We start from the raw sequence: 26,567 nt of genomic DNA, 5'->3' as shown, positions 1-26,567 counted from the left end.
CTATCCCCAGCCTCCACAGCTCCTGCCCTGCTGTGGAACCACTCCACAGAGCAGGCTGGGCCCACGTAGTCTCTACATGTGAAGGGGCAGTGGTGAGCTGTGGTGGAGCAGCAGCTGTCAAAGATCTGGGTGGCTTCTGGGGCACTGCTTGAGTAGGCTTTTATCAGGTAGCATAATGCCCTGGAAATCCATCAAGCTGTTGGGGTATCAATAGTTCCTTTTTTTCTTTTTTCTTTTTTTTTTAAATCACTGAGTAGTCCACTGTATGGATGTCTGAGTCCCTTCTGGCTGCTATAACAGCAATCCATAGATTAGAGTCTTATAAACAACAAAAATTTGTTTCTCATAGGAACTCTCAGTTACTGGATCCTCACTCCTGCCCTAGCCTTAATGAAGATACACCTCAGTGCTCTTCTGTCGCTGAAGAAGCATTGTTGTTCCCTACCCTTGTTCATCTTTTAGTTTATGGATGAAACAGAGAAAACCCAGAAGCAGATCAAAGTGTAGGGGTCTAGCATAGAACCAAAGGCAATTCATAGTCCCAGACTACAGGGGAAGAGATAAACTTTAGGCAGGGAACTAGAACTAGAGATCTGAGAAATAGAGAAGGAGGTAACCTAGAGGGCAGTGGAGAGAATGGACTTATGAAGTGAGCGCTGAGATACCAGTAGGTCAGTGCACAGCTTGGGACTAGTCTCACAAAGGTAAAGTTCCTTACTAGATACTTTCTGGAGACAGATGTTGAGGGATAGAAATGGTTGGAGCAAAAGTTGCTTTCTTCAGAGCAATCCAGATGCTAATTTCTTCTCATAGAACTTCACAGAACTAGAGTATTCCTTTCCTAGTACACAACTCAGAAAAATATTTCCTGAAATGATGTCCAAAATGGGGTTTTGCTTTCATATACCTTATGCCAAAATTTCTCTAAAATCCTCAAATTTCATCTCAGTGCGTCTCCACCCTTATCATTAGGGTATAAGGGGACACCAAGCATTATACCTTATATATGTATATTTTCACTACCAGCATCATATTTAAAACAGAGTTCAATCTAAGTATTCAAAGAGCAGGTTTTCAGTCCAAATATGATTTAGGAAAAGGGAATATGGACACAGAGAAGTGAAAGAGACACACTAGGCCAAGATGAAAACTAATGACATTATTTTAGTGTGCTTGCTACCCAGTCATAATAAGAAAAATAACAATAGTTTTGAGGATCGAGCTTTTTTTTTTTCCAAAATGGTGCCAGGATATGGTAAAAGGAGTCAGACTGGGAGTTTTATGAAACCAGGTAGGAATTCTCGTTTTATCATTTAGTAGTTCCATTACCCTGGAAAAATGACATAGCTCTCAGCTTCAACAAAATGGAAGCAATCATAATACTTATCTTGTAAAGCCATTATTGGGATGAGATGAGATAGTGCATGTAAGGGGCGTAGCATGATGTCTGGCATAACCTTGGCACACATTGCAGGTCACCTTTCTTTGTTTTTCCCTCTAACCTGTGATACCATCACTTCTGTTGAGCCTTTTCTACTCGGTCTGCTGTCCTTCATACATGCTGCCAGCCAGGTGCCCTCTACTCTTCTTCTGGGCCCCCTATTCTCTGGTATAAAACACCAGTTACTACAATCACCATGTGTTTTGTAATTGGGCACTGTTTCTATTAATTAAAATAACATATTTACATAAAATGCCTAGTGAAATAATGGATCAAGTTCATCACTACCTCTTCGACTCTTGGTGTTTCCTCACTTGTCCACTAGGTTTGCCAGTGAACAGTTGATTCAAATTTACTTTATTGGACTCAACGTTCATGTTTATATTACAGTGTTTATCTTTATTCCCAATTATTCTAACCCACAGAAAGAAAGCAAGGCCCTTAAGAAAATGGAGCATGAAGTTTCAATTTTCACATGAATCACACTTGTGAATAGTGCGTTCTTTTGTCTTGGGCTCAGCGCACGCTGCAAATCAAAAATGGATGGGAAGAGTTTTGTGCATGTAAACAGCTGGAGCACAGTGTTAAGTTGATAGTATGGAAGAATCTGAAGCTTTTATTTTTTTTAAGTCTGTGTAGGGAATAAAACTAGGAAGAATCATTTTACACCCATGGGAAGGATTTACTGGTTTATAAATATGATAAACCTTTCTTAATACTTGTGCTTTGAACTTGCTGAGCGCCTTTCAGCAGTGGAATCCAAAGCACTTCACTGACAGTAAACCCCAGGACCCTTGGGATGGAGGCATTATTTCCATTTCACAGTCAGGGAAATAGATGCAAGGAGTGCTTTGCTGGAGAGCACAGAGTAAGTCCCAGTCAGTCTTTATCTCAAGGACTCAGGCCAAAGCTAACCTCTAAGCTACACCTGCCCTCACACATTTATTTTGTAAAAGAAAAACAATGATTTAAAATGTATATGAGTTAAGCATAAAGATACATTCCTTTCCACCTGTTTTAACACTTTTTTGAAGTTTTTACATTGGCAGAATTTTCAGATAATTAGCTCTGAGTGTCTTTTATTTAAAGTGTCTCGTGTAGGGGATGAGAGAGATCGGATAATCAAGGATCTTTTCACTGCTTAGACACTAGTTCGTGTTCAGCCTAGTTGGGTGGTGATCCATAGGGAGAGAAGTAAATATAGTGACCATCTTAAGCTGGCCTTGGGTGGGGAGAGTGGTTCCAAAATGAAAAATAACAGAATTTCATTCAGGTTGTTCGAATTTTATGCAAGAGAATTCCGTGAATACCTATGAACATTGGCAGAAAATTACAGAAGGGAATAATTTTAGAAACAATGTTCTATGTTTAGAAATAATGTTCCAGGACTTCCCTGGTGGCGCAGTGGTTAAGAACCCGCCGCCAATGCAGGGGACATGGGTTCGAGCCCTGGTCCGGGAAGATCCCACATGCCGCAGAGTAACTAAGCCCGTGCAGCACAACTACTGAGCCTGAGCTCTAGAGTCTGCAAACCACAACTACTGAGTCCACGCACCACAACTAGTGAAGCCCGCACGCCTAGAGCCCACGCTCCGTAACAAGAGAAGCCACTGCAATGAGAAGCCCGCGCACCACCACGAAGAGCAGCCCCTGCTCGCAGCAACTAGAGAAAGCCCGTGCACAGCAACAAAGGCCCAACGCAGCCAAAATTAAATAAATATTTTTAAAAAAGAAATAACGTTCCTTTCAGAAAAACAAACAAAAAATGTAAGGCAAGTCCACTGGAAGAAGGGACAAGAGAGGAAGGTAGAAACTGAGAAATGAAAACTGGCATCAGTAAGGCCAATAATACCAATGCTAATTTGCAAACAGATTTCAGGAGAGGTAACCTTTCTGGACCAGAAAGATCAAAGGGAATAGCCAACCAGGAGACAGTAAGTTGATGGGAAAGCAATTTTATCACACCAAATGTCCTAGACAATAAGATAAAATAAAATATATCACTAATTTCTAAATGAAAATTTGTATCTATTTAGTTGTCTAGTATAGGTGCAACAGGTCAAAAAGTAACGGTAACTCATCACCAATATAAAAGTCAACATTTAACCTATGAAGACTCTACATGGAGTAATAAATGAACGTTACTCACGCAGCACGCACTGCGTTAATAAAAGCTCTTCTAGTACTCCCACCCCACCCCACCCCCAAATGCACAAGACTTTTTGAAACAACTCGTAGCCTCTATCCAATCTTTATCATCTAAGGGAAGCATTAGCTTCACAGGCTGACAGGTTGCTCCCTATTTCTTCTTTCCTCCCTTTCAGTCTGTAAGCTCTGCGAACAGGAAGTGATATTTACTCCTTGGTGTTGAGAACAATGATAGATACTAAGGATGTACTCCACTCTAAATATTGACCACAGCAAGGGAAATGTTCCCACAGGAACACTTGTAAAGCTGGTGCTTTCATTTTTAAACATCGAAATGATTTTTTTTTGTAATCTTTTTAAAAATTAAGGAGGAATTGGCATTTGGGTTAAAGGGGAAATATGCGCCACAGAACCAGAAGAGTCTACATGACCCTTGTCCAGGTATGCGCATGGTTTTGAGCCTGGGGGAAGTGCGTAGGGGGAGGCAATTTGATAATGCTTTCATACAAGGGACCTTGTGCATAAAATGAGTAAAATATGAAGGTCCCAAGATGAGCTCACTCACAATTCTATACAACATCCAGTTGTGCTGTAAAACGCTCGTGCTGGTATTACCATACAACCTACTTGTTTGGTGTTTAAGTTTCCATTTTATCCAGAAAAAAAAAAAAATAAAAGGAAAATAGCACTGTCTTAAATGGAGCTTCTGGAACAATTTGCCTACCATCTTCCCCATGACCCTCTTTTTGGAGAAAGTCACATATAGAGCCATGGTTTCTATACTTCTTTAATAGTACTTTATGCCCCAGCATATAACAGACAAAACATTATTTTATTAGTGTACTTCTTTTATATAATTAATTTATAATATTGAGTTACTACAAAATCAATCATAGAGCACAACCAGTATTTTGATTTAGAAAATAATTTGAAATCAGTCTCAGCATTTCATTTTTTGCTGTATTTTGTTTTAGTTGCACAGTATTGAGAGAAATCCTAATCCAACAAGTCTTTACAAATGATGAAACTTGTACATGGCTCTCCTTGCAAAGTTAACGTATGCTTCAAAAAAGTGAGGAGCATTTCATTTAAAAAACTGAATCAAAAACAATATGTGACAACTCTTTATTCTTTCTCATAAATATAAAAGTCGGAAGAAAAGCACCCAACATTTACAGTAAGAGTCCCAAACTGTATCGAACAAATTAGCTTGTCATTTATTTTTGCACAATTGTACAGTTATCCTGGGAATAGAGCATGTTCTGAGCAGATCCCTGGGCCTGATTTGAAATTTAATCGAGCCCAACATTCACATAACACTGTCATGTACTTGTACAGTTTTACATGAGTACACTTGAGCAGGCCTGAATTTTTAAAGGAACATTTAAGCACCGTTACATTCCCAATCGATGGCACATTTAGGAGAAGGAAAAATATTTTCAGAGAAGGCAGAAGAAGCTGTATTTTGAATCTACACAAAAATGAGTTAACCTGAGGACACAAGTTACGGTATCAATGATGTCAAAAGAGTTAAAATTCAGTACATAGCATATTGAACATGCTTGCCATTTCTATTCCTTTTTCAAATAGTTAAAATATATGTCTAGAATAGAATTCAGATCAAACGTTTGCGGCTCCTTGAAGGACATTGCAGAGTCCCTCTGGTATCTGGCACAATGCCTGGCACAGAGTCGGCAGTAAATACTTGTTGACTGGGTAATGGATTTTTGAAAACTCACTGGCATAATGTAGCAAAGGCTTCTCAAAACAACCTCAGCCTCTCGAGGGGAGGTGGAATAGAAACTAAGTCATTCCAAAGTTATCTACCTTTGATACTTAACCACCTCTAGAGTTCATTTTTCATGACTACTTTACAATGGAGGTTTTTACAAGTGTAACTGTAGGTCTGCAAGGGAGGTATTATCCCACCATTTTAGCTCAAAAATCAAAATAAAATAATACTTATTAAGGTCTATTATTGAGTAAGATGTGGAATTAAGATACAGAACCTGGACCACAGGGTCCCCAAACCCATGCTTCCCCTTCTGCATCTCTTTGTCTTTGGCACTCTCCACCTCTCACTCCATCTCCTACCTCCTCCACGACCTGAAAGTATTACACATCTTTAAAACCTGTTGGAATTTGGTAGTCAGAAAAAAACAACATGTCTAGTACTTGCACTTGTTCACATATAAAAGAATTGAAATAATAATGTATATTATATATACTAATATACAGTGTATAATAAAAAATATACAACATATTTTATCTACACATAATGTGTATGGAATAAGTTTCTTAAGGCTTGGCATAAAGTATATTTCTCATTATATCAGAGCATTTCACAATGAGAGGCCTTTCCTATTCAGAAATGAACATTATGTTTTCTCCTCTATAAACCTTTGTTTAAAGAAAGTTGCTTGAATATTTTCTTCCCTTAGAAAATGGAGAGTGTGCTAAGCAAATAAACATAGAGTATTAAAATTGCCCTGCTGATAATTCTGCTTAACCTCTGAAAAATCATCTCTGTTGCATAAATAGGATGGAGACAATAGTCAAGGATCAGGGTTTCTCAGCACACAAAGTAGGCTTTGTCCAGTGAATGTTTTCTTTGGATTTTTTCTCTTCGATAGAGTGGTAACAAAAGTATAGCTTTCCCACTTTGTCCCAGAGATGGGGGTTTGAAGTCTATTGAGGGCAACTTTGTGCCTTATCTAAGCCTCTCACGATGGGTCACTTAGGAGGGAAAGCCCTGCTTCATTGGTCCCTGGACAGGAAAGGGGGGCCACCGTGGGGACAGGGAGCAGTTCTCTGCTTAAAGGGATCTGGCAGCTTTGCATAAAGGAAGATGTTTATCCTTGTTTATGGCATATCCCTTCTGCCTTTATAATTCCCATGGCTGATGTTACTTTTTATAGCACGTCTGACTGTCTGGGAAGGAACCATGTTATTCCACCCTTAGAAAGCAAAAGGGAAAGATGAGAAACCTTAGTAATACCACCTACAGAAGGGTTTCTGGCTTTCGAAATGTACAAAGCAGATGAACTCTGCACATGTGTGTGTGTGTGTGTGCACTCAAGCACATATATGCAGTATATACGATGTAGAAGTTTTTCATATGGATAATTTAATTGTAAGAATCAAAAGTTTTTTATTTATATTGCCCAATTTCTCTGATCTATTGAGTATATTGCTAAATGAATATTGATTATTAATAATCAGCTGATTCAAAATTATATTCTAACATCATTTTTGGGGGGTATAATTAATGGGTAGGATCCCACCATCTTTGAGTTTTAAAAATACCTATAGAAAACACCAAGATCCTGTGATCTACTTTTACTTTTTAAATTGAGATTATGATTTTAGTAAGAAAGAAAGAAACTTCCAAGCAGAGTTTAATTTTAAAGAGGATGCAGGGTATCTTTTAGAAAGATTTTCTTAATCATGTGGATTAATCCTACTTTCAACTCCAGATAAGAAATAGGATATCCCATAAGGAGGATTTGCAGCATGCAGGGAATTTTTTTGCCAACCAGGAAAGGCTCCCAGGGTCTAAGTTATTAAAGTTAAATTTATTGGTGATTATGTCTATTTCCTGTATAAAATGAAAATTCAAAACAAACACTCGAAAAAGTCAAGAGAAGTCAACTAAATGGCATGGTCTTTATAAATGTAAAAGAAGTGGCTATTTTCAAAGGACCTCTTAGCTTGGCGGATTGAATAAAATGAATGTGAGAGCTTAAGGTTAACCCCTGACAAATGCTAACACAGTTGTAGACACACACACACACACACACACACACACACACAGAGGCATACACACAGTTAACAAGAAATAACAGACAAACTGCCAGGAGATACACAGCTTTAATCCTATCAAGGGCTCTTGTGACATTGTAAACCAAGTAACTAGAGTTTGAGTAGTTGAGGCTGTCCCTAGACCTTCTGGATGGGATTAATTCCATGCAATTCTCACAGCCCTTTCTAACTGGTTAAGATGTGTGAGACATCATGCATCACGGAATCACTTAGCCATCTGCATCTCACAGGCCATTTCAATGGGAAAAAAAAAAATTCTCTTAAAAAGAGAAGCCAGCAACTGGCTCTACCTTACAGGAATATATTACTTACCCTTCTTCCGGACACTATGACAAATCAAAACAGTGAACATCAATGCTGCTACATAAGTCATCCCACCTCTGGCCAAAAGGGCAATTATACTGTAAATTAACCAGGATACAGCAGGGCTGGGCATCTCTCTCTGTATGTGGATTTTTAAGTTTTGGTAAAAGTAAATACCAAGCCTCATGCAAGTACACATAGTGGTTTCTTATAATTTTCTTCACAAAGTTAAGCTGTAACAAAAATAACCTACTCCAGATGGAATACTTAATCCAAATCTGTACCTGCTATCCATGAAAATACTCACTCATTCTGCTGAAGTTAGAAAGTGAATCATTGGTGTGATAGAAGGTAACACAATCAGCTAGCTTGTTGAATTTTTTTCACTTTTCAATTTGTCACAGTGCTACATAAACACAACTTGAACCCACAAGTCATTACGATAGCAAAACTCAAACAAAACGATGCTCCGATATTATGCGATGCCCATGGTACACACTTAATGCTCATTCCTCATTCACACCGAATACATCTGAGTGAGCACTGGACACTGATAATGTGTCTCAGATCAGCGAGCCTGCACATGTTTGTCTGTAGCACTCGGAGACCTCAGCACAATCCAGGCAGCTTAGAGGACATACTCATGGAAGTCTATGTTTTTGAGGAAGCTAAGTGAATTTAATTATCTGGGTGCTTGTTTTTGTTGTTGTTTTTAAAGTGACGATTGGAAAAAGTGCGGGAGAAAGGGTGATTTTCTTGGTAAATAGAATTGGAGATTACAAAAATAAATGATGGAGTACATAATAAGACAGATGCAGGGTGATGAAGTGTGTTTATTTTTTATAGTTAACTATAAGAGAGCCATGTTACTCACAAAAATTAAGACTTCTGGAATGAATGTATTTAAGAGCAGTGTTGTTTTCAAGTATGTTCCTTTAGGCACCCCCATCTGAATTATCTAGTGTCTTTACTAAAAATGATCCCCACCCTCGAAGCCTTTTTCATCCCCCAGTCTTCTCGCCTGATTGACTCCAAGTAATCCTTGGAGCCATCCTTGTCTGTTATGTGCTGGGCTTTCCTCTAAACTCAGAACTGCTTTAAGATAGAAACTGTACTTCATTGATATCTCCAGAACTTAGCAGAGTCTGGCAAATATTCATGTTGAATATTAATGAAATTAATATTAATTAATTAATGAAATTAATCAACATTAATTCATGTTGAATGAATTAATGTTGATTTTAAGAAAGTGGCATTTCATATGATTTCACAACTAATTCTGAAATAGTTAATATCGTGTGTTCAGCTGTCAGGTGGGTCTGAAAACAGCGAATGGTTCCATAGCCAGAGCACCTGAGCCAGTGTTCGTGCCCTGTTCACAGACAAGGGAGGGGGAACTGACATGCATCAGGCACAGTGTGCTAGGAATGATGATGGTTGCCCTACACAGTGTCTCATTTAAGCCCTGTGATACCACTAGGAGGAAGAAATTGCTACCCATTATAAAGCCATAGTAGAAGCTCAAGGAGGTTAGGTTACTGACCCAATTTCTCAGACTTAAGAAGTAGCTGAAGAAAGATGAACTACACCTAAGGGGTCTTCTGCCCCTGTTGCAAGTGGGGGTCAAATGGATTTTACCCATGCCTGAAATATCTGATTTATCCTGGACCTGCCCCAGAAATTAAGAAAAATTCCCAGACAGGGAAATCTGTTCAATAGCACATCCCCCAGGTTTTCCAATTAGGTCAGGCAAGCTATCCAAAAGCAGCCATTTCTAAACCATCACTCTTAGAGCAGATGGGAAGAGATCCCCCTCCTCCTGGCCCCCATTAGTCTCACTAGCCTACAGCTGGGCCCAAGCCAAGACACCAAAGGGCCACAGGGCCACTCCAGAGTTCCACTCTTCGGGCAGATAACTCCCAAGTCTGGGCAGAACCTAGATCCCTCACACAAGCTGGAGTTCATGCTCTAGGGTCTGTTACTCTGTAAAGGTACAAAGAGACCATTAAAGCTGTCCCAGGTCATTTTCCGAAAGATCTGGAGAAAAAAGAAAAAGATTAGTGGTCATGAGTAGGGGAAAAATAAAAGCTATATTTTCTAGAGATTTATGTATGTATGCAGACTGTGTATGTATGTGTACATGTTTAATTCCAGGGATCCAGTACAGAACAAAATTAAGTCTCTTCAGAATAGGTTTCCTTCTCTAGTTTAAAACTCTCTCTTTGATGAGTATGTAGTTGAATAACCCATTTATACTTGACGTTTGCTGACTATTTCAGAGGTCCTGACACATACCTGGTTAAGATCCTCCAGGGGCCAAAAAATGAAGATCCCCACAGCAGCCCAGGAAAGTGCATTCAAACAGATCTCATCTCCTTAGAAAGAGGTCTTCCAAGCCTTCTTCCAGGTCTTCTTACGATCACACGTAATGAAATGTCATTACAAAAAAGAAGGAAAGAATAGAGGGAAGTTCTGATACCCTTTTTTTTTTTTTTTTGCAGTACGTGGGCCTCTCACTGCTGGGGCCTCTCACTGTTGTGGCCTCTCCCGTTGTGGAGCACAGGCTCCGGACGCGTAGGCTCAGCGGCCATGGCTCACGGGCCCAGCCGCTCTGCAGCACGTGGGATCTTCCTGGACAGGGGCACGAACCCATGTCCCCTGCATTGGCAGGTGGACTCTCAACCACTGCGCCACCAGGGAAGCCCCTGATACCCTTTTTAAAATTACATTTCCCTTATTATTTTATGAAACTAAAATAAAAATATTTTCAAAAGACTAATACTAGTTATAAGAAGAATCACTCTCAACCTTAATTAATATTGACAATAGTTCTTGAATTATGTCAAATTTTTCTTTAAAAATTAGGATTGAAAAAAACATTTTAAGTTCTCAGGAAATTAGTACATCTACGGTTCAACTTTCTAATTTTTAGGAGCACACTGTATACCGAACCATGAGACTCATTCCACTTGCCAGTTTTTCCACATACATGCTTTTTTGAACTTTTCCAACTATATTTACGTTAGTTTGGGAAAGCAACAGGTAGTTGCAGGGCAGGGAGAAATATACCAAATTTTGTAGTGTTTCAACAGGGATTTCATCTGCCAAAGAAAACTGACATTCGTGAATTATTTACTGATGAGTTCTTGGCTCTCAAGCAGGCAACAGAGATGTTATCCTCCTTTACACCTCAAAGGAGACACCGTTTTTTTTTGGATTAATGAGGAACCGATTTATAGGAAGGCTTTCCCCATCCCTAACAATTCAACACCCTTTTAAAATTTCATAGTCTCCTTCCAAATCCACCTTCAGTGTCATAGAAGAATTCTAAACCATAACATTTTCCTAATTCAGGATCACTCATCAAAATCAGGGCCTATTAAGATATTCTGGATAAATTTTGTTTGCTTCCATCCTAAGAAGCCTATACTGAGTGTTTTGTTTGGAGGAGCAGCAAATTATGCTCAGAGACTAAGATGTCTTTGCCAATATTTTATTTAACACAAGTTCACTGTGGGAATTATCAAGATTTCGCAAGCCAGTAGCATGCAGGATAATGTCTCTTAATTGGCCAATAAAGAAATAACATACTCCAAACCAATGGTAGATTAATTACACTATTATTTCAGGCAAGGGGAAATGAAGGAATAAAATCCAAATTTAGTTTGAGGTGTACCCTTAGATGAGTTGGGGAAAACGTTAAGTCCCTTTTTGCTGGAGCACGTTGCTAGGGAACGGGGATGTTTGGCAAGATGACCTTCCTGGGGCTGCTGCTTGGCTTTCGCCACTGCCAGTCAAAGAGTGGCCTTTACTAAGGCGGGAGCTAATGCCCCAAGGTGTTACGAGAGCTATTTAGATCAGCAGAGTGTGGCCTTGCCCAGACTGAACATCCTCAGAGAGTCCTCACAAACTCTGGATATTTAGAAACCAGTCCCCTGGCCATGGCTGCTTCTTTATATGTTCGTATTGATTGGCCCCCAGCAGCACCCTGAGCAGCTGAGCTACCGAGTGCTTCTCAGCAACCACAGATGTGGATGATGACATCTGGACACACAATTTCACTTTTATATCAAAAGAATAACTTCATTCTGAAAACACCTTTACTCTTCAAAACAATTTCATTTTTGTCACAAACAGGTGGATTTGAAATCATCCAACCACTACACAACACTAAGCAACAAAGGACTGGCCACCAAGGGGCAAAGCTCCGGAAGGCTGTGTGACCGTTTCCAGGTCAAGCATACGGCACGGGCTTTCCCTTACCTGTCTCCTCACCTCCCAAGGAGAGATGCATGTATCCATCACTAGTGAATTTGGCAAGGTCCCCTCCTTGCAACCACTATAGGATGGACCAAATTCCCTTTGCCTGGAATACTTTTCTCTCACTTCAGTCATGTTGTTGCCCACGTTATCACTCATGTATCAGAGTGGCCTCCCCCGACCACCCTACACAAACTAACCCACCAACACCAACACTCTCCCCGATGTATTACCCGGCGTTCTTCTTCCTCATAATCATGACTTGATGCATATGTTTTTTGGTTGCTTTTCTGCAATTAGAATGTTAGCTCCTTAGGGGGAGGATTTTGCATTTTTTGTTCAATGTGATATCCCCCAAGACCTGGAACAATGTCAGGATGTTATTCAATTATAAATTTTAAAATTGTTTAGATTTTAATTATGCATTATAAATTATACTTTAATTATAAATTATGAATTAAAATAGGACACCTCTGAGATATTTGTTTTATGAAATCAATTAATGAATGGTAAGAGGCCTTTGCCTAGAATTTCAGAAAAGGTTTAGGCCATTTATTAAACTTTTTTGGTGTGTGGCCCTCAAATTTTGTGTTTGGCCCAGAGGCAAGGCACTACACCATAGGATCTGGGGGACTTCCTTCAGGCTACGGGAAAGTGTAGGGTTGGTAAGTGATGGGTGAGAGGAGAAAACCTCCACTCACTGTGGCCTGATGAGAGATTTAAAGTTCTTAGTCTGCCACTAAGAGACACTCCAGAGAATGGCTCGACTCTACTTTCCAGTGTTCTCTCTCGGGGCAAACATACATTCTCAGCCAAAGGGAGCTATTTTCTACTAGGTGTGTTCACCCCAGCCACTGCGCTCTGTTTATGATATTTCATTTGTCCCCAAAATGTTCTTTCTACCTTCCCATCCTTCCAGGCATCCCTTGCCCATTGCCACCTCACCACCCTTCAAGGCCTCTTACAGGAATCATCCTTCCATGAAGCTCTTCTTCACATACCCATCATCACAATGACCACCACTGCCCTGGCTGGAAGGGACCGCTTCTCCTCCTTGTCACTGCTTAAGACCTCCATCTCCTCCACTGCAATAACTCTCCTTACTGTATATTTGAAGGTTTTGGTTGTTTGTTTTGGTTATTGTTTGCTTACCTGTTTTGTTTTTGTATAAGCCTTAGCTTCTCTATTAGACCAAGCATCAGTTTCCCTTGTTTTTACTAATGTCTCCACCCAGTGCACACGCCCAGAGTGTTCCCTGTTCACAGTCATTCTCAACCCCAGCGCACACATCCCAAGGTGGGGAGGGGTGGAAATGGGGGCAGCGATATCTGAGGTTGCGGTGGGGGAGAATGTACATAGGCTGAACAAGTACCCCTCCTCTTGCTCCCCTCCAACCTGCAATTTCTGGCCTCTCAAATGACCTCCCATGCTTAAGATTTTCCATATTAGACTAGAAACGGCTTGTGTGTTATTCACCGTTGCATCCCCTACAGTGTCTAGCACAGAACCTTGAACTTACTGGGTGCCGAACAAGTGTTGGACAAATGAATGAATGAACGAATGCATCCATGGGAAACCTTTCTGTGTCCTTGCACCTAGCACCTCCCTGATCCCAGACTTGAAACACACATCCTTAAGGCAGGCTATAAGCCACCTTCATCTTTAATCCTTATCCCCTTCCATAGCCGCCCACACCCTCTGACCAGGCATTTATCTCAGGGCACAAAATGCCATTTGCCTGCTGATCAAAGGCTGTGAGAATGGCAGCATGAGCAGAACAGCAGCTGCGCTCAGATCCTGCCCACACCCTTCCTGTTTGCAGCAGCCCACCCCAAGGAGCTATTATGTTTTCAGCAGGCTAAGCGGAGCCCCTCCTCCACCACCTCCTTCCCTGGTCCTTGCAGACACTCTGTGGGTCTGAAGTGGCAGCCCCTCACCCTTGGAGCCTGCTTTCAGCGTTTCATTGTCCCCAGGCAAGGCGCAGATAGCAGGCCAGACCTCTTTTCCCCTTTCCTGGGACACTGATAAGGCAATGAAAATAGTTCTCTATTTTCCTGCACAAAAGCTGACTTAGAAGAATTGGGTGGAGCATAAATGATAACCGGCCAGAATTTGTTGCTTTTTGAAAAGAAACGTGGTGGGGAGGGGTTGGGGGAAGACAGAAAGCTTTGAGTTTTTGCTCTGGGTTGTAAGTCAGGCACTTCCAATGACAATGCCCCCTTTCCAGCTTTGGAGCCTCATTTCACTTCTGTAATGGAAAACTCTGCCCTCAGGTCAGAGGGCCACAATGTCTCCTCCTGAGGTTGGCTGGGCCACCTGGGAGCCTCTTGGGTGACCCACTTAACCGGACTGCAGCCTACTCATCAAAATTCAGGGAGAGAGCAAAAGACCACGGAATACCTTTTTTGCATTGAACACATTCCAATGAGGTTTCTTACACTTTTGAACCTCTCAAACGGTCAGTTGGTTCTCAAGATCCGTGTGCATTAACATGGGGAGCTTCATCAACTCCACACAATCTCAGTTTATCCCAAGTGAACCTGGTCAGAGGCCCTTTAAATAAACAAAACTATCTGGAGTTTCCAAGTTATTTTGCAAGATGAATCCTTCCAAGATGTAGTTGGTGTTTGGTGACTGCTGAGGTGAAGAAATGGGGTGAAAAAATGGAGGATCACCATTTCCACCTGGAACTTTAAAAAACTGAGATGGAAGAGAGAAATAAATAGGACTTTAAAAAAGCGTTTTCTGATGGGCGTACACTGCCCTAACACCGGTGGTGCTGGTCTCGCTCTGCCACCGCTTACTCTGGAACCTGGTGCAATTAACAGAATCTGCAGGTTTCATCTTTTTGTTTTGTTTTGTTTTCTGTGAAGCCAATTCAAGGGAATTCGTGTTTTGGGGTGAAGGTCCAATACTGGTAGTGTTTTTTAAAGCAACCAAAATGGTTCTAATGTACAGTCAAGGTGGAGAATCAGTGAGCAAGATAATCTCTAAGGCATCTCTGCTGGTTCTAAAATGTTATGGTTTTGTAATTTAGGGTCCGTGTTTCTTTGTTATTTCTGTTTTAGATACAGCTGACATGTAACATTATATTAGTTTTAGGCGTGTAATGTAATGATTCGATATTTGTGTATATTACAAAATGATCACCCAAATAAGTCTAGTTAACATCCATCACCACCAAGTTTCTCTAGTAATCCTTCTCTCATTTACCTAAAGACTTGATTCATAGCTCCTTACTGCCCCCAGGTCTTTCTGAAATGGTGGAAAAAGAAAATTCGGCCAAAAAAAAAAAGAAAAAAGAAATCTGCTCTGTAGAGCAAAATCCCAGTTTTTGGAAAGGATTCTATTCACTACATAGGCCAACTGCCAAAGGATGCTCTCTTCAGCATCCTCACCGTACAGCCATCCAGGATCTGACTATACATTCAGTGATGGAGTTCACTCTCTCACAAGGTGTCTCATTCCAGTAGTGATCTATTTTAATTAAAATCCAATTGAGGGCTTCCCTGGTGGCGCAGTGGTTGAGAGTCCGCCTGCCGATGCAGGGGACATGGGTTCGTGCCCTGGTCCGGGAAGATCCCACATGCCGCGGAGCGGCTGGGCCCGTGAGCCATGGCCACTGAGCCTGCGTGTCCGGAGCCTGTGCTCCGCAACGGGAGAGGCCACAGCAGTGAGAGGCCCACGTACCGCAAAAAAAAAAAAAAAATCCAATTGAAGTCAAATACCAAATTAGAAGCACTGTGAGTAATAGCACAGCCCCAAAGGAAACATCAGCCATGGCAGAAGGAGAGGAGAAACACAAACTGGGGAGGAAGATTATAGAACGGGTAACAGTGGTCTGAGATATTTATACTTTGCCCTTAGAATCACTTTTTTTTTTTTTAACATCTTTATTGGAGTATAATTGCTTTACAATGGTGTGTTAGTTTCTGCTTTATAACAAATTGAATCTGCTATACACTTTTAGAACTCCACAGTCACATGGCCTTTGCATGTCCCCACTTAAAGAATGAATATTCCTATTCAGCAGCTTGTGCTGTTAGACACAAACCGCTTCCTAAAGTGAGATTTTTTTAATGGCAAAAATTACCTCACTTTTGTGTTCCAGTTACTTAAATGGTATGGATAAGCTGGGAGTATTATGATTATCCCTGCTCCCCCCAAATTCCGGACTTTTAGGAAAACTGATTAGAAATATGTGTAACAATTATGCCCAAACCACTGGAGTCATAGAATAACATTTTAAATCTGATGCTTCAAAACAAAGTTTTCACCCAAGGTACTTTAGGTGAATAATGTAGATAAAGAAAGATAAGAACTTATTGAGGGTTGAAATCAAAGCAATTTGCTCTCTGGAATTAATTCCAGTTCTTAATGCATGGATTTTACTCCTTTAACATGAAAATATTGCTCTTGAGCTTGCTGTATTAACCAAAATAAAGATATTCCATGCACATACTGAGTTTTCAGTATAAACCAAGATAGGTTTATTTTCAGGTGTAATTGGTAGCGCTCTGAAATGATTATATTTTTCAGAATGGGAAAGAATAATAGTAATAATAGCAAATATTTATCAAGCACTCATGTAGGCCTGGGACTGTGCTAAGAGCTTTATACCTATTATCTCATTTAAAGAAATAGTCTTGATTTGCTTTATCTGAAACCAACTCCCAGGTACTATAAAATCGAATCATCATCCACCTAGATTTCCAGAAGCATTACATTTATGTACACTTTAAACTTCTCTGAGTTCTTCCATATCCATAATCTCTTTAAGATACGTGGTAGATAGGGTAGATGCTGATAAAACTAAGAATGTGTTGGTGGAGTTGCCTAAGGACAACCAAATAAGGAGCAGCAGAGCTAAAAATAGAAGTTAAATTCTGCTCTGTCTTCTGTCTTTATAAAATGAGAAAAACTTGCAAGTTGTTTTCAAATTTCTTTCTAGTTTCAAAATCCCCACCCTATGTTTTTGCCCAAGACTAAGAGGTAATCAGCTTTATAACTTCCAGAACATTTAGAAAATAGTCCTGTGTTTATCATCTTAAAGTCAAATCAAAGCTCATCTCCTCTCCATTTTCACAGATGTGGAGATGGGTTCTAACTTTGGAAATGCATGCAGAATGAAGTAAGTCAGAAAGAGAAAAACAAATATCATATATTAATGCATATATGTGGAATCTAGAAAAATGGTACAGATGAACCTATTTGCAGGGCAGGAATAGAGACTCAGACGTAGAGAAGGGACATGTGGACACAGGTGGGGCCTGGTGCAGGGAGGGTGGGATGAACTGGGAGATTGGGATTGACGTCTGTGCACATAGCTAGTGGGAACTGGCTGTATAGTGCAGGAGCTCAGCTCGGTGCTCTGTGATGACCTCGATGGGTGGGATGGGGGGGCGGGAGGGAGGTCCAAGAGGGAGGGGATATATGTATAGATATAGCTGATTCACTTTGTTGTAAAGCAGAAACTAACACAACATTGTAAAGCAACTATACCCCAATTTAAAAAAAGAAAAAGAAAAAGAAATGCACTTTAATCTAACCCAACTAGTATGGTTCCATGATGGTGGCAGTTTTAACAGAGAAGTGAGCTAGAGTTCCTAAGAATCCTAACTCTCCCTTGGAAGGATGAAGAAATGAGATAATTCCAGCTGGGAGAAACAGGGAAGTTGTTGCCGAATCCAGTAAATATGAACCATGTATGCAGGGGCTGGTTTCCAGCAGGATAAATAAAAGTAATTTTTGCAGGGCAAGCTCAGTGAGTTTTGGGAACTATAGCACAGAAGCAGATGCTAATGGAGCAGCTTCATTTACGTATTTGCTCTACATTATTCTTAGTGTCTCTCTAGTGCTCAGCCCAAAGATTAGAGTCAATGTGTTTTTGTGTTTTTTTAATGACTGAATGAACAAGTAAATAAGAAGTTATTAAATCAATAGTGTAATAAATGTATCTATTCACCTGCTCAACAAATATTTATTGAATATAACTCTGGACACAGTCGCTACCCATGTAGAGTTTATAATTTAATGAGAGGAGTTTGTAACTTAATACATTAAACAACTAACCACCCAATTAATTTGTGATTCCAATGGTGGTTTTTTTCCCATCTACCCTGGGAACGTCCCTCTCTCTCACACCTGCTTTCAAGTCATCCAGTTGACTACTTCTCCATGAGCCAACAGCTCCTTCATGCCCCACCATGGGCCACCTGGCTGCTATTTACTGAGGACCCCTGTAAAATTCTGCTTCCTCCTCAAGGGCCCATGGGGAGGGCTTCAGAGTACAAGGCAGTTCTCACCTTCATTTGCTGGCCCATCTCTTTCTTTCTCTATAACCTCACCACCCAAAGTTGTATGGACATGTAAATGTCACTGAATAGTTGTGCAATATTAAGGGGAATCACAAAATATGAAGGAAGAAATGTCAAACTATATGCTAAATACAGCATCATATCTCAAGGGGAGAATACCCCCAAAGTGAAACCCTACCTAAGGGAATAAATTTGCTCTGAACAACATTCTCTGGGCTCAGCTGGTCCTCCCTTTCCCTCTGAGAGCAACTTTTTTGAGTCTCCAGCTACCTTTTGGAAAACTCCAGCTTAGATTGGTCAAATGTTTTTATTAATATTACATTTAGAAAACAGCAATAGTCATACAAAAGAAATAGTGCGTATAAAAAAAATGCATTGTCTTCATTCATGGTGGCTTAGGAAAGAGGGCAGTAGAGACTGTAGGGCAGCTCTAGCCATCACCATCCCCCCAGCCACCCGTGGAGCTGCCCCTGGATGGATCATTTCCCCCTGGGGATGGGGGAGGGGGAAAACCTTCCAAGACTAATTCCACAAAGGACTATTGGAGATGACAGGAATCTCTAGACAGTAATCTTACTTCTAATATGCTACCCCCCAAATAGGGAGTGGGCAAAAGGGTTTCCTATTGCTCTATCAGAATAGTCCCTGGCCCCTTTCTGGAAGAAAAAGTGAGTAAATGTTGCAGGTGGCCAAGAGGTGTCACCAGGGAGTGGCCAGCATCAGAAGCCCCAGGACAGGAAGGTTCTACCTGGAAGCAAGAGTGCAGGCAGGAAGTTCAATTAGCTTTATGTCAGCAAGCCTTTCCTGAGCACCTACTAAGTGCAGGCCTGCGCTGAGGCCATGGATCACGGAGGTGGGTGAGCAGCATGCAACGATGAGAGATCATGCAGGCTCTGGGAGAGTTTATGCAGATGAGGGAGCAACTGAGGCAAGGATCCATCCCAGAGGAACCCACTCCTGAACCAGGAAGGATGGAGCAAGGGTGCAGCGTCAGTTAGACAGGCTAGGAATTCCAGCTTTTGCAAGAAGAAACAATTAAGCAGGCAGTTCCAGAGATCAGTCACAACTCAGGGGCAGGGGCAGGGGCTGTGCACTGGGCAGGGCTTATGACCTGCTGCTATATGGGGAAGCTGGAGGGAAGGCAGAAAAGGCAGGGCGGCTTGCCCCTGACTCCCACAGGGATGGGGTGAGCACTTCCCAGACACGCCAAACCCTGGGAGCTAGTGCATTCTTAGGTTTCCTTCTTGGCCTCTGCTGGCCTCAGACCTCAGGAGCCCCTGAAGGCTTGGTCACCGACTGAAGTGCCACAGGCGCCGAGGCCCCTGGCTCCACTGCTCGGGGGGACCCTGCCCTTGACCACATTCTCCCCAGGGCCCGGTGGCTGCTTTCTCCAGCCTTACCTTTGTTTTCCTAGCCTGTTCCTCCCTGGGCTTGTTTGTGTAAGAAAACCTCTCTCCCTGTTTCCTGTGTCTCTGTCACTTCCTCCCATTGCCATTCTACACTGTGGCACTGAGGGCCATTGTTTTTCTTTCTAACCATATTCTAGTCTCTGGGAACTGGCCAGTAGGTGCACAGCAGTGGAAGAAGGCAGGTCTGCCGGGGCTATTTCAGAACCACTCTCAAGTGCCAGAATATCACAGAAAACCGGCGGGAGCGGTGTGTGCTTGTCAGCTAGGGAAGGAAGAAACTCAATATCAGGAGACAGCCCCTTGCCAATTAATCCTCAGACACTATCTAAACGAAGGCTTGTTCCCAGGAGCGAAGACTGGAGATGTCTGATAGTGCTGATAACCATCTTTGCGAAAGGAAGCTGTGACTGTCCCATTTGCTTTCTGGTTTTTTGACATGTTCTTACTGCTTTTAAATTAACTAAAAAATCAACTGAGCTGTACTGAAAGGGGAGCTAAACAAGAGATCTGAAACCAAGCACAGGACGCAGGGATGCCGAATGAAACCCACTTAGGAATGGATTTCCTTGTGGTTCTATTCAGTGCTCCAGCCCGTTATCCTTTTTGATCGGCCCACTATTCACCCAACCTGTATTGTAGCGTAAGGTAAACCACTTCATGTTTTCCTGGCAGAGTTTGAATCAAGCAGGTTCTCACAGGGGCTCAGATCCTGGGTTGTTTTCCTGAGCACAGGGAGAGGGAACTGGAAAAGTAGTTGGCCTGGGGAAAGAGAAATGTGATGTCTTTTTATTTACCATGGAAATGCCAATGCTGGGCTTATGTTGATTTCCAAATATAAGTGGGAAGAAACTGTGGTCCATATGCCATTGAAGGACTAAGCAACACACTGGCTTAGCTTTCTAACCCTGGGCATTTTTTTAAGCGCAATTCCAATAAAGTGAACTGAGCAAGATTTGACATCGGGACTTCAGCTTGGTTTTTCATAAGAAATGTATCGAAAAACACATTTATTTTGTTGACTGTCGCCTAGCAGAAGCATGTGGGTCTATTTTGGTAGCATTTGTTCCATGGAACTTTCATGGTTTTTGCCAGTTCCTTTCATTACACTTTTCCCACCAGTTATGACACTAAGGGTCACTCATCAAAGAGATTTTGTTTATTTCAAGTTTTAAAGGGGAACGTGGTTGCCAGGAGCATGTAAACGTCCAGGTTTCTGTTAGAAGAGTAGCAAGTTGTAAAGTACCAATGTAATAGAAACATATCAAATTCCTTTATTTCAAATAAAGACGTTTTTCATTAAAGGATTAAGGCATGCCCTGTGCCACCCCCATACTGCAAAGCTGCTGATCTTGGAACACATTTTAAATACCGAGCCCATCTCCATTTATAATTCCAGAAAACAGTGGTCCCTACTACTTAGGACCAGGAGCAAATTTAAGTTGTAAAATCTTTTTCAGGGACCTCTTCCCCCAAAATCAGATTAGTCAAAGTCATTTTAGAGGAGACATTCTCTTAAAAATGGAGGGGTATTCTTTTTTTTTTTTTTTAATGGAGGGAAATTTCCTTTTCAAAGGAGGGTATTTTTCAAAGATTCTTTTATTGCTGGGGTTAAATCATTGCTCTATACTTGGGTTTAAAAAAAAAACCTCTAGGGCTTCCCTGGTGGCACAGTGGTTGAGAGTCCGCCTGCCGATGCAGGGGACACGGGTTCATGCCCTGGTCCGGGAGGATCCCACATGCCGCAGAGCGGCTGGGCCTGTGAGCCATGGCCGCTGAGCCTGCGCGTCCGGAGCCTGTACTCCGCAACGGGAGAGGCCACAACAGTGAGAGGCCCGCGTACCGCAAAAAACAAACAAACAAACAAAAAACCTCTAGAACATACTGAAATATTTAAGGATTAAATGAAATGATTTTTGAGCTGTGCTTCAAAATAAAAAGAGAGGTGAGTTGGGGAGCTTTATATGAAACAAGACTGATGAGGAGTTAATGATGTCTGGAGGTGATGGGTAAAGCAAGGTTCGTTATAGTAATCTGTCTATTTTTGCATGTTTCAACTCATCTATAATAATAATGTACAAAATGAAAAAGAACAATGGTGGCAAAAATAAATATATTTTCCAGTATAGAGAATTAACTGGTATAATTTCTTCATTTAGCTTCTCTAATTAAGTAACACTTTACTAGCATGGCACTCTGAGGCTGTCTTCTCGAAGAGGTCAGACTTGTTGAAACTGTTGGAAATTCGGAAATCTGAGCAGGTACCTCATTTTTCAGGTGTCCAGTAAAAGAAATGCAAATCATGTAACTGCTTGCAAGTGATTTGACATTATTAACTCAGTTATAATAACTCAGTTAATAATAACTGTTCAGTGTAAACAATTTCCAATTCGGAACCTCCACTTGCTCCTTCTTAAGCCTGAGGTGGTCAATTCCTTCAAAAGTACTCCTTAGAGGTCTCTGGTGACAATATTTGAGGAGTCAATTATTTTCATCATTTGACATATTTCTAGATAGAATGAGATTTATAAGGAAAGTCTGAGAAATAGCAGTACTGGTGAATAAATGTGAGAAATGGGTTTTTCAATCTCTGGTTCTAGAGCAAGCAAATACATAGAAGCTTAGCTAGAAGTGTTCCAGAATTTGCTTCATTGGGAGGAGATCCTCATACGAAAAGATAAAACTTCCTTAGCATGTGAAAGAGAAAGGGCCATTTTACTTCCATTGATAATAATGCTTGATCCATGCAAATCTGTATTTTCTAGGACTACATCTCAGGCTCATGTCAGTGTTGCTTCTCTGTACTTCTGAGAACAGAGTCTCGTGTATCAAGATTTTTCCATCACAGTTTTGCCAATCAGTTATCACATCTCCTCCCTGGAATATTTCATTTTCCTCAGTTTATCTATTTTACCCAAATTACATTTATATATAAATACGCAACAAAAACATTAAATAATGAATCACTGGGACTTCCCTGGTGGTGCAGTGGTTAGGAACCCACCTGACAATGCAGGGCACACGGGTTCGAGCCCTAGTCCGGGAGGATCCCACACATGCTGCAGAACAACTAAGCTCATGCGCCACAACTACTGAGCCTGCGCTCTAGAGCCCGCGAACCACAACTGCTGAGCCTGCATGCCACGATTACTGAAGCCCGCGCGCCTAGAGCCCATGCTCCGCAACAAAGAAGCCCACGGTTGCCCACGCCACGGCAATGAGAAGCCCGCGCACCACAACGAACAGTAGCCCCCGCTCGCTGCAACTAGAGAAAGCCCCCAGCGCAGCAACAAAGACCCAACACAGCCAAAAATAAATACATAAATAAATAAATTTTTTAAAAATAAATAAAATCTTAAAAAAAATAATGAATCACTGAGATAATGCTTTCATTGTCAAAGTGTCCTACGACGAGATCCTCAAAACTTCCGTAGCCAGCAAGTAGACTACATATGAAAGTAAGTTAGGATCCTGGCCCAGAGATCCATTTCTTTATGTAGCCCAGATGAGAAGCAGATAACATAGCCCAATATTTTTGTAATCAAACATTTATGGTATTTATGGTTTGCCCTCCCAGAGGAGATTCAACAACCAGCCTTTGGCGTTGCACGGGGAAATACGTCACTTTGGCGTGTGCGGTAGTTATATTTCAGGCCATCAGAGAGACAGACTGTCCACTAAACTGAGGCGAAATAGAAAAGAATCCCTACCTCTGTGCGGGTTAAATAAAGATCACAAGTTACAACAGTCGGCCTCAAAGGGTAGAAGGGGCCTCTCCCCAGACACTCATTCTACTTATCTGGGGTCTTAATCCCAGTCTGCACCTTTTGATCAGGCAGCCCCCAGACGGCAGACGACTTATCAAAGGGGCTGGAATTTGCACTGTGCCCCATGCACCCCATCTTACTGGCCACTTGTAGGCTGGATTATGGGACTAACACTTCAACAGTCACAAGTGGAGGCCTGGGGGTTGCTCACGCTGTCCATCACAGGCGAGGTGCCACGAGTCAAGTGGGAGGTCAAGCAGAACATGCCAGAAGCCCTCCCGCAGCCTCCGAGGCTCTTCCCAGCTCTCCGTGTTAACAGAAACATCCTTCCTCACTACACAGCAGCAGGCTCATTTTTCTTTTGAATGTAGGAACAAAACCCAGGTTCTGGACCTTCCTTCCCTTTTACATATCCTTTCCTTTTCAGGGTGGTCCTGCTGTCTCACTGGCTTTCCACTTCACCCCAGGAGGCGGCTCCCACCTGTTCTGCCAGCCGGCTGAGTCCTTCTAATCTTCCCGTCTGCCTGATTTCTGTTATCAGCCTCCAGGCCTGCTGTCTCCTAGGGTCTGTCTTTAGGGACAGCAATAGCCCCCAGGCCTTCAACTCGCTTCCAAGGTAAGTTGGACTATTACTAGGATTGATTAGTGCTCTGTTCCCAATCAGATTTCCCCATCACATGTGCCCCAAACCCCAATTCAGAGCCAGCCTTAGCTAAAAATGATGAAACAAGGAGATACATAAACCTTTGGTGGCCCCTCTCCCCCGCCCTCAAACTAACTCCTGGACTAGCAGAAGTCCCTCACTGTAATCCCCCACCTTGTCCTGCCATCCTCGCACAGTTTCTTCTCTAAAACGTTCTTTTCCACCTTCCAAAGCATCAAAATTTAGTTCCCCTTCATTACATTTTTCCGTCCCATCCCAGTGAATTATTCTCTGGAGAACAGGTTTCGAACAAGTTAATTAGTATTAACTAACACAAAGATGTGATACACCTTCAAAGGCTGAATGTGTGATACCTTCTGAAAACATTTTAATAGTGACTTAAAAGAAATGTTTTTAATGCCAGAATTTTTAAGTACCCAGGGAGATGACTGGCCCAAGAAATATTTATACAGGGGGAAAGGGTCATTTCCTATCATCTCTTTTCATAGAACACAGCCAGCCCTTACTCTGTAATGCTGATCGTGATTCATTTCCTATCAGCTTTTCCCAAGCTGGAACTCACACTTCCAGATCTAGATAGCTGTCATTAATGCTTCTGCTGGCCATTCAGGTGGCAGATGCAATGGAAAGAGCCTCTGCTTTGGAACCAGACAGACTTGGCTTCCAGGCCAAGTCCACTACCTTCTAGGCTGGTGACTTTAACAAGTTATTAACTTCTTTGAGCCCTCAGTTTCCTCATCCGTAAAATGGGAGTTCATCACCTACTTCTAAGTGGCTGAACAAAGAGTGAGACGACATGTGTAACTGTTTAATGCAGCAAGCTGCCTTTATAGCTAGTTACCAGCAGTTCTTTGAATCATGGTTCTTGAACATAAATGTAGTCTAACAAGGGCAGTAAATATGGGTTAATTTCCTCATCATTTACTTTTCTCTAATAACTGCTTCATTCAATCCTGCGGAACTAGCATAACAGCTACCTGTTGACTTTAGATGCTAGAAAACTCCAGGAGGTATTAAGATCATTTGAAATCCAGCTTTGGGCTATTCTAGACTCCTCAGTGGTATATTGTGGGGGGCTTAAAAACAGGTGGAAAAGCTGTGGAAAGTGAAACAACTGAACGTCTTGATTCTTCCTACTGAGGACAGGAATTGCCTCCACGTTCAAATTTTGAATATAAAGGCTAGTATAGCTTCTAAACAATACGAACATTGGACTTTCCAACCTGTCCCTTGAGAACAGTCACTATAAAATGATAAGTCTCACAGTGAAGTCTTCTCAGATAACAAACCTAAAATTTCCCTGCTTCTTGACAATTCCAGAGGATCTTAAAATATCCATGAATGCTCAATCTGGTGAAATGTCCTATTTCTATATAAAAATAGTTATCTGAGCACGCCTTAGGAAACGATAACATTTACTGATTCTTTAAGCATCTCCGGAAGGGAAATCTATTTGACTAAAGTTGTCACTTACTCTTACACCAGCGATGCTCTCTCCTCACGGAGTCAGCGTCTCACAGCTTAACAGATTCCTCTTTAAGTCGGTTTGTGCTTTCACATAGAAGATAAAACTTTTCTGCTTCCTGGGCTGGGAAAGGCGATGCCAACATTTTCCTTATTTCACATTGAGTCACTGTTGTGAATCTGTAGCAAGTTACTTTACTTGCTTAGAAAGTTTAAAATAACAGTAAAAAAAAAAAGGTGGCTAATATTTATTACCCCTGATTCAGGGTTGAGGCTTCAAAGGCTCCAGGAGATTCCGGATGTGTTCGAAGTAGCCTAGGTATTGGTGGCAGAATTGAGACTCAAGCCCACTTGATGTACTAAGGTCAGCAGCACAGACTGGCCTGTGGGAGTGCGTCAGCTTTGTGTCGTTCACTTCACCTGAACCCCAGCCAGGTGTCCTTCCAGAGTGTGCTGTTGTCACCAGTGGTGCCAAGTGAGAGACAGAGCAGCACGCATAGCCCCTGTCCAAACCAGCCTGCCAGAGGGTACACACTCCAGGGCTGAGGCAGCTCCGCTGACTCTGTTTCTCTGTCCTTTTAGAACCCCGGAAGTCCCCTCTGTGCTTCAGTTGAAAACAACTAACATGTCTAATTCAGAGTTTACCTTCCCCATGTATCTAAATACGCTCCCCCTTCAGACTTTAGTCACCTTTGGTAAATCCTTCACACCTCTTTGACCTCACTCAAGAAATCAAGTAACTCTTACTTTAGAAGGTTTTCACCATCCATTCCTTCATTTCCACCCAGGCATCCAATTTCCTGTGCAGTAGGGCTTCAGGTTACCTTTCCAGTCTCATCTTCCACTTGTCTTGTAGCAGCATTTCCCAACCTTTGTCATTCATGGCACATCTTGAAAATGATAATATGTGCCTAGCACTCTAAGGTGAATGGTCAGAGCAGGTCATGGCTGGAGCTGGCTGCTGTCAGAGCCCCA

This window comes from Neophocaena asiaeorientalis, unplaced genomic scaffold (assembly GCF_003031525.2).
Source record: "Neophocaena asiaeorientalis asiaeorientalis breed wild unplaced genomic scaffold, Neophocaena_asiaeorientalis_V1.1 scaffold5, whole genome shotgun sequence".
NCBI lineage: Eukaryota > Metazoa > Chordata > Mammalia > Artiodactyla > Phocoenidae > Neophocaena > Neophocaena asiaeorientalis.
The sequence above is the reverse complement of the archived record's forward strand: the minus strand, read 5'-3'. Positions refer to the sequence as shown.